Genomic DNA, 12069 nt, shown 5'->3' with positions numbered 1-12069 from the left:
TCAGTTTTGGTCCACTCTAACTTAGCCATTTCCCTCCACTACTGGAGTGAAAGTGTGAGTTGCTTAGTCATGTCCAACTCTTTGCAACCCCATGGACTTCAGCCACCATGCTCCTTTGTCCATGGAATTCTCCAGGCAAGAATAATGGAGTTGGTTTCCATGCCCTTCTTCAGGGGATCTTCCTGACCCAGGGATCGAACCCATGTCTCCTGCATTGCAGACAGATTCTTTACCATCTGAACCACCAGGGAAGCCCTGGAACAGCTCCACAAATTCCCCAGACCCTAAAATACCAGCAAGCCTGTTAAAGTCATGAACAGAGACTGAGCTGAGGATAAAGAGGATCATGGAGAAACTAGACCAGCTGGTCCCACCCAGACCCTTCACCAACGTGAGCTCCACCACCAGCACCACACACAGCAGAGCCACCGTCCTCAGCCCTCGGGACACATACTGCCAGGGGGACCGGCTGGACGTCCTGCTGGAGATGAGGGACCATCTGGGATGAAGGAAAGAATATAGTGGGGATTTCCTCAGGGCCAGGATGTCCTCCCCAGGCCTGGAGGCAGGTGCTTCAGGAAAGGTGAGGGACTTCACCTACCTTGTGAGCTTCATTCTGTTCTGGGAGGGCCAGGTGTCCCTGTCTCTCCTGCTCATCCACTCCAGTGGTCTTGGCTCTCTGGAGGGCCAGGAACCAAGACTGTGACAGGGTTATTTTCAAAGGCAGGGCTGTTAATAGCCCCACCCATACCTTCCTTGAATGTGGCCTAACTCTAAGCCCAAGTGCTGAACTGTGACACTTGAGAGAAGCCTTCTACTGTCTGAGGCCTTAACATGTACCCTGTGAGGTCCTGACTAGTATGACCACCAGTAATTGAGAAATTTCTTTTCTTACTGTCAAGGAAGAAAACCCATTTTTCACAGGTAAGTATACCTTTAGATACCTGAGAGGTGACAACAGGCACCGCTACATACACTTCAGTTCAGTCACTCAGTAGTATCCGACTCTTTGTGACACCAGGGACGGCGGCACACCAGGATTCCCTGTCCATCACCAACTCCCGGAGCTTGCTCAAACTCACGTCTGAGTCGATGATGCCATCCAACCATCTCATCCTCTGTTGTCCCCTTCTCCTCCTGCCTTCAGTCTTTCCAGCATCAGGGCCTTTTCCAGTGAGTCAGTTCTTCACATCAGGTGGCCAAAGTGTTGGAATTTCAGCTTCAGCATCAGTCCTTCCAATGAATATTCATGACTGATTTCCTTTAGGATGGACTGGTTAGATCTCCTTGCAGTCCAAGGGACTCTCAAGAGTCTTCTCCAGCACCACAGTTCATAAGTATCAATTCTTTGGCACTCAGTTTTCATTACAGTCCAACCCTCACATCCATACATGACTACTAGAAAAACCATAGCTTTGACTAGATGACCTCTGTTGGTAAAGTAATGTGTCTGTTTTTTAACATGCTGTCTAGGTTGGTCATAGCTTTTCTTCCAAAGAGCAAACTACATTGCCCACCTCAATTAATAATGGGCATGACCCTCTCAGATGCCTCTGCTACTCAAGGTCTGGCTAGGTATGTGGTGTCTTCCTGAGCCCCCTACTCATGACTCCCCCCACCAAGGTTGGCATTCTCACTCAGATGTTCAATAAAAAAAGGACTGCCCAAGGTGGAATTGTGTATTATATATGTCCTTTTCCATCATGCCCTATGGTAATCTCAGATCTAGTCATCTCTTTTACTGTAGACCTAGGTTTTACAAAATATGTTTAGTGGAGAAGTATTCTGCTATGTGTTAATAGATTTTATACTGGACAAGTTCTCCTTGATAAGTGTATGACATCTATGCTTCATCTCATATCATTTTCTGTAGACTACCTCTTAAGTATCTCGCATTTACCCATTTCTCTCCATGCCTAGTGTTCTTACCTGTGTTCAGGTCATCATTAGCTCATCTAGATTACTTGTCATAGCTTCCTTTCTGCCTCTCTTACCGTCTCTAATCCACTGTTCACACTGTAGCTTGAGTCATGTTTCCAAAAATTCAACTTCTTCCTACGATATGTGTGCTCACTCAGTCAAAGCCAACTCCTTTTTGACCCCATGGGCTGTAGCCCACCAGGCTCCACTCCCCATGGGATTCTCTAGTCAAGAATAATGGTGTGAGTTGCTGGTTCTTTCTCTAGGGGATCTTCCCAACCCAGGGATCAAACCTGCATCTCCTGAGTCTCCTGCATTGGCAGATGGATTCTTTACCACTGGGGCCACCTGCAAAACCCATCTCAAATTGATCTCAAGATCAGGTATTGTCAGCTATTCTCAGGTCTCTGGTTGGAGGAGTCCTTCATATTCCCTGAGTTGTGATCTAGCAATTCTCAGAAACCACAAGTTGAGCAGGCCTCAGCTTACACTGGGGTGTAAGCATGTTTCTCATATCAATCACAGCAACGTCAATGCCAAAGCTCTCTCCCCTTGCTAACAAACAGATGTTCACTTCCTGGTCTGCCAGCTTTACACTAAGCAGCAAAATACTTCCTGAGCCACTTTGGAATTTGCAAAGTGTAACTTATATGCCACCACAAACCCCAGAACCTGGGGGCCAATCCCTGAGACCACCTATCAGTTTCAGACTCTTTTGCTGTTTTGCTACTTTACTATTAAGTCTTGAGGGCTCAATCCATTTCCCTTTCCCTTTCTACTCTTTTTTTCCCTTAGGGATCCATTTTTTCCCCATGGATTCACTTTCTCTAAGCTTGGCCACAGAGTGGAATGCTAGGTTCCCAGCAGCAGCCCCTTTCTAAGCAGTTTTATTTTTTTAATTTTAATTTTTAAATTTTGTTGGTGTATAGTTGATTTACAATGTTGTGTTAATTTCAAATGTACAGCAAAGTGAATCATATATATATATATATACTCTTTTTAAGATTCTTTTCACATATAGGTCATTACAGAGTATTGAGTAGAATCATAGCAGTTTTCAAAGTCAAGCTTCGAGTTCTTTTCCCTTAAGTTTCCAAAAAAATATGTCAAGAGGAAGTAAAGTGTGGATAGCAAACATGGAGAAAAAACATGCATTCCAGATCTTACACAGTTATCCAAATGTTGGCTCCTGATCCATAGTCCTTGATTCTCTTCTGAAACAAGTAAAAGCACAGTTGGGTTTCTGCTCTTTCCCTTTGATCTCTGATGGTACACCTCACCAGATCTCCTCCTGTCCACTAATTGTCCTTATGCCTGGGTCCCAGGAAGGATGAAAATGTGCTGATCCCTTCCTTTCTCTAGAATGAACCTGATGAGACATCCATAGCACCAAATCGGGTACCACTTATATCTGCTGTACTCCTGGGTCCCCATTCAACCATGTTCCCTTTCTGCCTGCTACCACTTACCTACACAGGATTGGAACAAACAGTGAATCAAAGGGAAGATAAGAGCTTTGAAGCAGGAAGAGTCAGGACACCTTTCATCAACCGGAGGAAAGAAATGCAATATATATTTATTCATGCATCAGACTGAGCAGGGTTTCCCAGGTGGCATTAGTGGTAAAGAACCTGCTTGTCAATGAAGGAGACATAAGAGACATGGGGTTGGGAAGATGCCCTGGAGAAGGCATGGCAACCCACTCCAGTATTCTTGCCTGGAGAATCCCATGGACAGAGGAGCCTGGCAGGCTCCAGACCATAAGGTTGCAATGAGTAGGACACGACTGAAGCGACTTAGCATGCCCACAGACTAAGCAGGACTTGCTGCCAGCTCTTTGAGAGGTATTAGGGACACAGCAGTGGATCAAGCAAATGCATTACCTTCCTTGAGGAAGCTTACAATCCTCAGAAAGCAAGTTTCTAGAAGAAAATGAAAGGTAAACATAAAAAATAACATATATAGAGAACCCTGTGATAAGAGGCCTTCATGCCATGTTGAGGAGCCTGAACTCCTTCGTGAGGGGAATTTTAAATAAAGGACTTTAAAATAAAGGATTTTAAGCAGTAATGAAGTTGCATTTGCAGTTCAAAAGGATACTCTGGCGGTTGTGTTGAAGAATTTAGATGGAATAAAACAGAGACAATCTGGCTAGTGGCTTATAGTAATCTAAGAAAAATATTATATGAACTTGAATAAGTGATGCAAAAGTAGCAAAAGAGCAGAGAACTTGCAGGTTAGATAAATACTTTGAATCTAAAATTCCAGACACCATGAATCCATCCATGTGACAGAACAGCAGAGCTGCCCTAAACTCAAGGCTCTCTCAGAAAGGTATTTTCCCTAAAGCATATACAGTGGATACACACACACACACACACAATCCCAATTCATACACACACCAAAAAAAAAAAAAATGCCCAATAGATGCAAAATTTACAATGATAATACTTTCCAGTTCTAGAAAATTTTAAATTATCCTTCACTCACAAGCAAGCAGCTTCCATTACCTATATTGTGTGAACAGTCATTGGTTGTCCTGTGAAGGTCCAGTGTGGAGCTGAAATAATGATACAGCTTAACCACATTGATCCCTCCTGATGTGACAGTAAGTTTGCTTTGTCCTGTGGTAGGTGGTGTGTAGCATGTGTCTTCTAAGAGACATTCTGATGCAGAGCAAACTTCATCAGCATCAACCCTAGCAATCAGGATTTTCCGAGGGCACAATTCCTAGCAGGGGGTCTCTGAGGTCAATCACCTTGAATTTTAAAGAGAAAAATCAATTCCAGGAAATTATTTCAAGATCCTTTGATAACAGGTTTCATCTCAATTTTTTCCAAAGGGGAAAGGATTCATAGCCTATCTCCAGATTTAAACCCAGGAGTGTATCTCCTAGAGTCAATGATTCTATATGGGGAACATTCTGGGCAAATCTTTGATGGATACCAACAGCTTTAGAGTAGGAACATTTTGATTTAGTTAGCCTAATTCTCTGTAGGCATAACTTCCTAACCTTTAGTAGATGCACTTAAAAGTTTTATATGGTGTTTTCCATTTCATTAAATGTGTTTTAGTGGCAAACACAAAGCCACGTTACTTAGGAAAGAACAATGTTTATACTTAGCTTTAATAGAACTTTCTTTAAAGCCTATGAGTTTACCAATAACAATCATTTTGAGATTTACTTCAACTGATTTATTGCCTAATATTTATTCATTTATTCAGCAAATGTTTATTGAGATTCTAACAGATATGAGGCATTAAGGGCAAATGGAGAAAAATAAATGTTCAGCACGGTTGCAATTTGAAAGACATTTAACCTACCAATTCTATGAAGGAAGTAAAAATGCAGAAGGGCTTATGATAAGGTGGTATTTGACTTAGCCCCTAAGGATATCTGTAGACAGGGAATGGAGTGAAAGAGAAAACTCATAAAGATCATGAATAAGGTTGCCAGGTTTAGCAAACAATAGTACAAAGTATCAGTTCAATTTCGGTAATTTCTAATTGCCTATGCATATTACATGAGATAAAGGGAAAATATTGCATGGGAACTACTGATACTAAAAAATTATTGCTCATTAGAAATCATTCAAATTTAATTTAGTATTCTGTATTTTTATCTGATAACTCTAATCAGGAACAAAATTATCATGAACTTTGTTCACCGGTCCAAAGGAGTGAGAGCAATTGGTGGAATGCAGGGAAGAATGAGGCTAAGAAGAGGAAGAAACTAAATTATGGAGGCTCTCGAGTATGAAACTGAGGATTTTAGTGTTTATTCAGTAAGTTTTTGAAAGCTACAAAAGCCAATTAAAGGAAGAGAGTGATGCAATCCACTTTGTGCTCTAAAGAGCAAATTCACAATTTAACAAGATGTGCATGATCTATAGAAAGACAATTTAAAAAGTTACATGTGATATAAAATAAAATTTATATAAACAGAAGAAAAAATACTATTGTTTCTGGGTGGGATGACTTAATATTGAAAAAAGGTCAACTATCTCTTTAATATTTTCTTATTGTTGCTGAAACAGAGTGGCTTGAACAACAAGTGGATCATCTTGCAGTTCTGTGGCTCAGTAGTTCAACCTCTGTCTTAATGAGCTAAAACCAACGTGTGGCAGGGGCCAAATTCCTTTCTGAAGGCTCTGGAGGAGCATCTGTTTCTTTGCCTTTTCAGGCTTCTAGAACTGCCCACATTCGTCAAAGCCCCCTTCCTCCTGTTTTCAAAGCTGCAATGATGGGTCAAGTCATCACACCGCATCTTTCTGAACCATTCCTCTGCCTCCCTCTTCCACTTTTGAGAACTAAGGTGATTTAGATTGGTCCCACCCAGATAATCCAGGATATCTCCCATCTCAATATCCATTCCCTTAATCATGTCTGGAAAGCCCCCTTGTCATGGAAGGTAACAGATTCACAGGCCCCAGGGATTATAAAGAAACCTTTGGGGAATCATTAGTTTGCTTTCTGCAATCTCTAAACTAATCAATAGATACAGTGGAATCTTAATAACATTATTAACATACTGTTTAAAATACTCAAGCCTAGGACTTCCCTGGCGGTCCAGTGGTTAGGACTCTGAGCTTCTGGTGCAGGGGGCATTGGTTCAATCTCTGCTTGGGGAGCTAAGACCCCACAGGCTATGTAGTGCAACCAAAATTGTTTTTTTTTTTTAATTTTTAAATAAAAATTAAAATTAGGACTTCCCTGGTGGCTCAGATGGTAAAGAATCTGCCTGCAATGCAGGAAACCCGGTTTCAATCCCTAGGTTGGGAAGATCCCCTGGAGAAGGGAATGGCAACCCACTCCAGTATCCTTGCCTGGAGAATCCCACGGACAGAGAAACCTGGCGGGCTACAGTCCATGGGGTCGCAAAATATCAGACACGACTGAGCAACTAACACTTTCACTACTCTAAAATGATCAAGTAAAATAAACATGTAAGACCAATCATATGAGATTTATTTTACATTCGAAAGGGTCCTGCAGAGCACTTCCTCTGACACCTAGCAAAATGAATATCCTGACACATTACTATTATACAAGATATGGTTTATAATAATAATAAACTCAAAGACTGTATCCTCACCAAAGGATAGCAGTGCATTATTAGGATGGGGGTAGCGATGTTAAGTTTCCAGGGTCAGAATATTCAACTATCCAGGATGTGATGCTGTCAAACATCACAGAAGCCCAACCCTGTCACATGGAAATTCCAACATAATTATAGGATTATGAAAACTCTCTTTAACAGACCAAAATGACCAGGACTTAACAATCCTCCAGGTCATCATGGAAGAGCTATTCCAGAAATAATAAAATTAAGAGCATCACACTAGCCCCTCTTTAAAAAAAAGAACAGCTGAACAAGCATATAGAAGGAATTGGAATCCCTGACACCACGTAACATCATATTAGCCCTGGCTTGCTCACCCTATGACTGTTATGTGAGAGATAAATACATTTGCATTTTTTGGTCATCATTATTTTCTTCCTACCTAATACAGAATGTGATATGAGTACAGAAGTGCTAATGTAACCAGACCAAAATACAATGCATTAGTCTAACGGTAGGAGAGTGATATAGCGAGTGGCAAGGAAGCTTGACAGGTGAGGAATTTGATGATTAAATTTACCTCAAAGCAAAAATCATGGTGCCTGCTACCTGATACACCTTGGAAGGAAGACCTCGTGCCAAGAGAGTTGTGATTCTAGTGGAACTCATTGAAAAAAATCTCAGAATATTAGTTTGTACTGGCTGCTGCATGTCACTTTTAGCAAAATCTTACTTTAAAACATGAATTCAATTAGATTTTAAACTTCTTCAAGTTTTTAAAATGTAGATGTGCTATTTTTAAGCTATTTTTTAAATTTTAAAAAATTCCTATAAAAATGCTCATAGAAAAAATAAAATTATTGCTTCATTAATAAAACAAGGGTAAGTGATTTGATACAAGGACACCAACTGTCAGACGAGTGATACTCAGGTTAGAAACCAAGGTCTATGTCAGCACAGCATCAGCAAAGATGCCAAAGAAATGACAGAACCTCAGGACTCAGCTAATAACCAGATTTGGGAGAAAATGACCAGGAAGGAGTCAAGATGACTCAGAATCTCTTAAAAGAAAGACAGAGGAGAAGGGTCTAAAACAAATCGAATGATCAAAGGATAGTACTCGAAAGGGAGGAATTAGGAAGTAGGAGTCAGCAGAAGAGAGAAGTCTGGATATTTAACTTATCCCAGTGGAATCACCTACCACCAGTTTGTCTGTTACCACAGAGTGAAAAGGTAAAAGAGAAATGTTAAGCTGGAATGAAGACTCCCGTCCCTGGTGGTTATACTTTAGAAGGAAGTGGATTACATTTCACAACCAGATTCAGTTAATACAATTAACATAAATGACTGCTTGAAAGGAAAACTCATTTACCTCCTGGGAGACTATACTGGGGCAATAACTGCACTACTTAACTCCAAGTTGTAAAAAAGCATGTAATTATTTTATATTCTTATAGAAATTTAGGCTGATTTTAAAATATCTTTAATGAGGTCTCTACTCTCTCCTTTTGACTGTTTTCTTTTCAACTTCACTTTTAGATTTGAGGCTTTTAATTTAAAATATATTGTATTCCCTCTTTCATGAGAAATGCTGCTCTTATTTATAAATTCCAATGAAAACTCTACATTTTGATTGATACTTCACACATACAAACAGGTAGTCTACCCCAGACCCTAGGGAAGATCCAGTAAGAAATAATCTTGATGGTTGAACCTTTAAAATGATAGGATATACTTTTTAGAATACGAAATGCAAGAAGGCACAATGGTTGTCTGAGGAGCTTACAAATAGCTGAGAAAAAAAAAAGAAGTGAAAGGCAACAGAAAAAAGGAAATACAAACCCATCTGAATGCAGAGTTCCAAAGAATAGCAAGGAGAGATAAGAAAGCCTTCCTCAGTGATCAATGCAAAGAAATAGAGGAAAACAACAGAATGGGAAAGACTAGAGATCTCTTCAAGAAAATCAGAGATACCAAAGGAACATTTCATGCAAAGATGGGCTCAATAAAGGACAGAAATGGCATGGGCCTATCAGAAGCAGAAGATATTAAGAAGAGGTGGCAAGAATACACAGAAGAACTATACAAAAAACATCTTTCATGACCCAGATAACCATGATGGTGTGATCACTCACCTAAAGCCAGACATTCTGGAATGTGAAGTCAACTGGGCCTTAGGAAGCATCACTACAAACAAAGCTAGTGGAGGTGATGGAATGCCATTTGAGCTATTTTAAATCCTAAAAGATAATGCTGTGAAAATGCTGCAGTCAATATGCCAGCAAATCTGCAAAACCCAGCAGTGATCACAGGACTGGAAAAGATCAGTTTTCATTCCAATCCTAAAGAAAGGCAATGCCAAAGAATGTTCAAACTGCCGCACAATTGCACTCATCTCACACAGTAGCAAAGTCATGCTCAAAATTCTCCAAGCCAGGCTTCAACAGTACATGAACTGTGAACTTCCAGATGTTCAAGCTGGATTTAGAAAAGGCAGAGGAACCAGAGATCATATTGCCAACATCCGTTGGATCATCGAAAAAACAAGATAATTACAAAATAACATCTATTTCTGCTTCATTGACTACGGTAAATGCTTCATCCGTGTAGATTAAAACAAACTGGAAAATTCTTAAAGAGATGGGAATACCAGCCCATCTAACCTGCCTCCTGAGAAATCTGAATGCAGAACAAAAAGCAACAGTTAGAACCAGACATGGAAAAATGGACTGGTTCAAAATTGGTAAAGGAGTACGTCAAGGCTATATATTGTCACCCTGCTTATTTAACTTATATGCAGAGTGCATCATGCTAAATGCCAGACTGGATGAAGCTCAAGCTGGAATCAAGATTGCCAGGAGAAATATCAATAATCTCAGATATGTAGATGACACCACCCTGGGCAGGAAGTGAAGAGGAACTAAAGAGCCTCTTGATGAAAGTGAAAGAGAAGAGTGAAAAAGCTGGCTTAAAACTTGACATTCAGAAAACTAAGATCATGGCATCTGGTCCCATCACTTCATGGGAAATAGATGGGCAAACAATGGAAACAGTGACAGATTTTATTTTCTTGGGCTCCAAAATCACTGCAGATGGTGACTGCAGCCATGAAAGTAAAAGACACTTGCTCCTTGGAAGAAAAGCTATGACCAACCTAGACAGCATATTAAAAACTAGAGATACTACTTTGCCGACAAAGGTCCATCTACTCAAAGCTATGGTTTTTCCAGTAGCTGTGTATGGATGTGAGAGGTGGACCAAAGAAAATGTTGAGCACTGAAGAATTGATGCTTTTGAGCTGAGATGTTGGAGAAGACTCTTGAGATTTCCTTGGACTGCAAGGAGATCAAACTGGTCAATCGTGAAGGTAATCAGTCCTCAATATTCATTGATGCTGAAGCTGAAGCTCTAATACTTTGGCCACCTGATGCAAAGAATTGACTCATTGGAAAAGACCCTGATGCTGGGCAAGATTGAAGGTAGGAGAAGGGAATGACAGAGATGGTTGGATGGCATCACTGACTCAATGGACATGAGTTTGAGCAAGCTCTGGGAGCTGGTGATGGACAGGGAAGCCTGGCGTGCTGCAGTGCATGGAGTCACAGAGAGTCAGACATGACTGAGTGACTGAACTGAACTGATTCTTTTTAGAAATATTCATCATTTCCTTCCAGTTAAAGGGGTTATTTATTATTTATTTATTTATTTAACTGTACCAGGTCTTAGTTTCAGCATGTGGGATCTAGTTCTTTGACCAGGGATCAAACCCGGGCACCCTGCATTAGGAACATGTAGTCTTAGCCACTGGACCACCAGGGAAGTCCCAAGGTTTATTTATTTTTTATCAGCACTAAAATTTTTTATCTTCATGGAACTAAAGTTTTTAAGAAACAATTCCTTCTGGATGCAGAAAGACTAGGCATTAGTGGGGAAAATTCAGGTCCTCTTTTATGATTTTCCTACTCTCTGATAGATGTAGATTATATCCCCCAGACAACTGACCAAATGTCAGCCATCATCATCACACTTGGCTAGCATTTCAGACCCTTCCCCTTTGACATTTTCATTCTCAGGTCATCAGGGTCAGAAAAGCTACAGAATGACTACTCCTAAGAGGCTCAGTCACTAAAATGACTCTTTAAGAAAGAGAACATCAGGGAGATACACGTTGACACAGAGAGGTGGAGACTTCTAGGGTGACATTCAACATCTTACCATGAAGGACATTTTTAAGTCTCAGTGTAGGTATCATTGATACCTGAGCCATGATCTTTGCATATGGCACCCAGAGTAACCACACACGTGACCATGTGATTGAAAAGCAAATTAGCATGTGTTCAAACTCTATTTGCTAAAGCAGTTTACAAAATCCCTACAGACCAGTCTCTACAAATCATCCTAGTTGTATCATCAGCAAAGTTTTACTTATTTTAGGGACTAAGAAAATCAAATTTAAAAGATTCCATCTGGGCAAGCAGGACACTTAAGAACAAAGACAACCAATATAAGATACAAAAGTGAGAGAATCAGATGTGAAGAATGATTATACTGTGTCCAGAGCTTGTCTACGTGTAAATGCTTTTACTGTTTAGCTAAGTTTGGTTTGGGACTTCCCTGGTGGTCCAGGGGCTAAAACTACATGTTCCCAATGAAGGGAGGTGGGTTTGATCCCTGTTCGGGGAACTAGATCCCACATGCTACAGCAAAAGAGTTTGCATGCTGTAACAAAACTAGAAGATCCCACATGCTGCAACTAAGACCTGGGGCAGCCAAATAAATTAAAAAATTAGTTTTTTTTTTTTTTTTTTTAAATAAGCCCTTTGAATCACGATTTCTATTACTTGTGGCTGAAAGCATCCTATTTGATATTTCAGTAGAGCAAAAGAGAATAAACATGATCATAATGATGATCTAAAACAGGAATCATCGAAACTGTTTGAAAGTTAGATGGGCTGGAAGACAAATGTTTTAGGCTTTGCTGGCCATTTTCCTCCGTCAGAGTTGCTCAGTGCTCCCATGGTAGCCTGAAAACGGCCAAGACAACACATGAATGAAAGATCTGGCTGTTCCAATAAAACCTCATTTAT

At 40.4% G+C, this 12069-nt stretch overlaps 1 pseudogene; it reads left to right on the top strand.

Moving 5' to 3' along the window:
* The first annotated feature begins 202 nt into the window (after positions 1 to 202).
* LOC109568797 (NXPE family member 1-like) lies at positions 203 to 11017 on the top strand (annotated as a pseudogene).
* Positions 11018 to 12069: the final 1052 nt, after the last annotated feature.

Source organism: Bos indicus, chromosome 15 (assembly GCF_029378745.1).
Source record: "Bos indicus isolate NIAB-ARS_2022 breed Sahiwal x Tharparkar chromosome 15, NIAB-ARS_B.indTharparkar_mat_pri_1.0, whole genome shotgun sequence".
Lineage (NCBI taxonomy): Eukaryota > Metazoa > Chordata > Mammalia > Artiodactyla > Bovidae > Bos > Bos indicus.
Note: the sequence above shows the minus strand (reverse complement) of the source record. Positions and strands in the feature narration are given on the sequence as shown.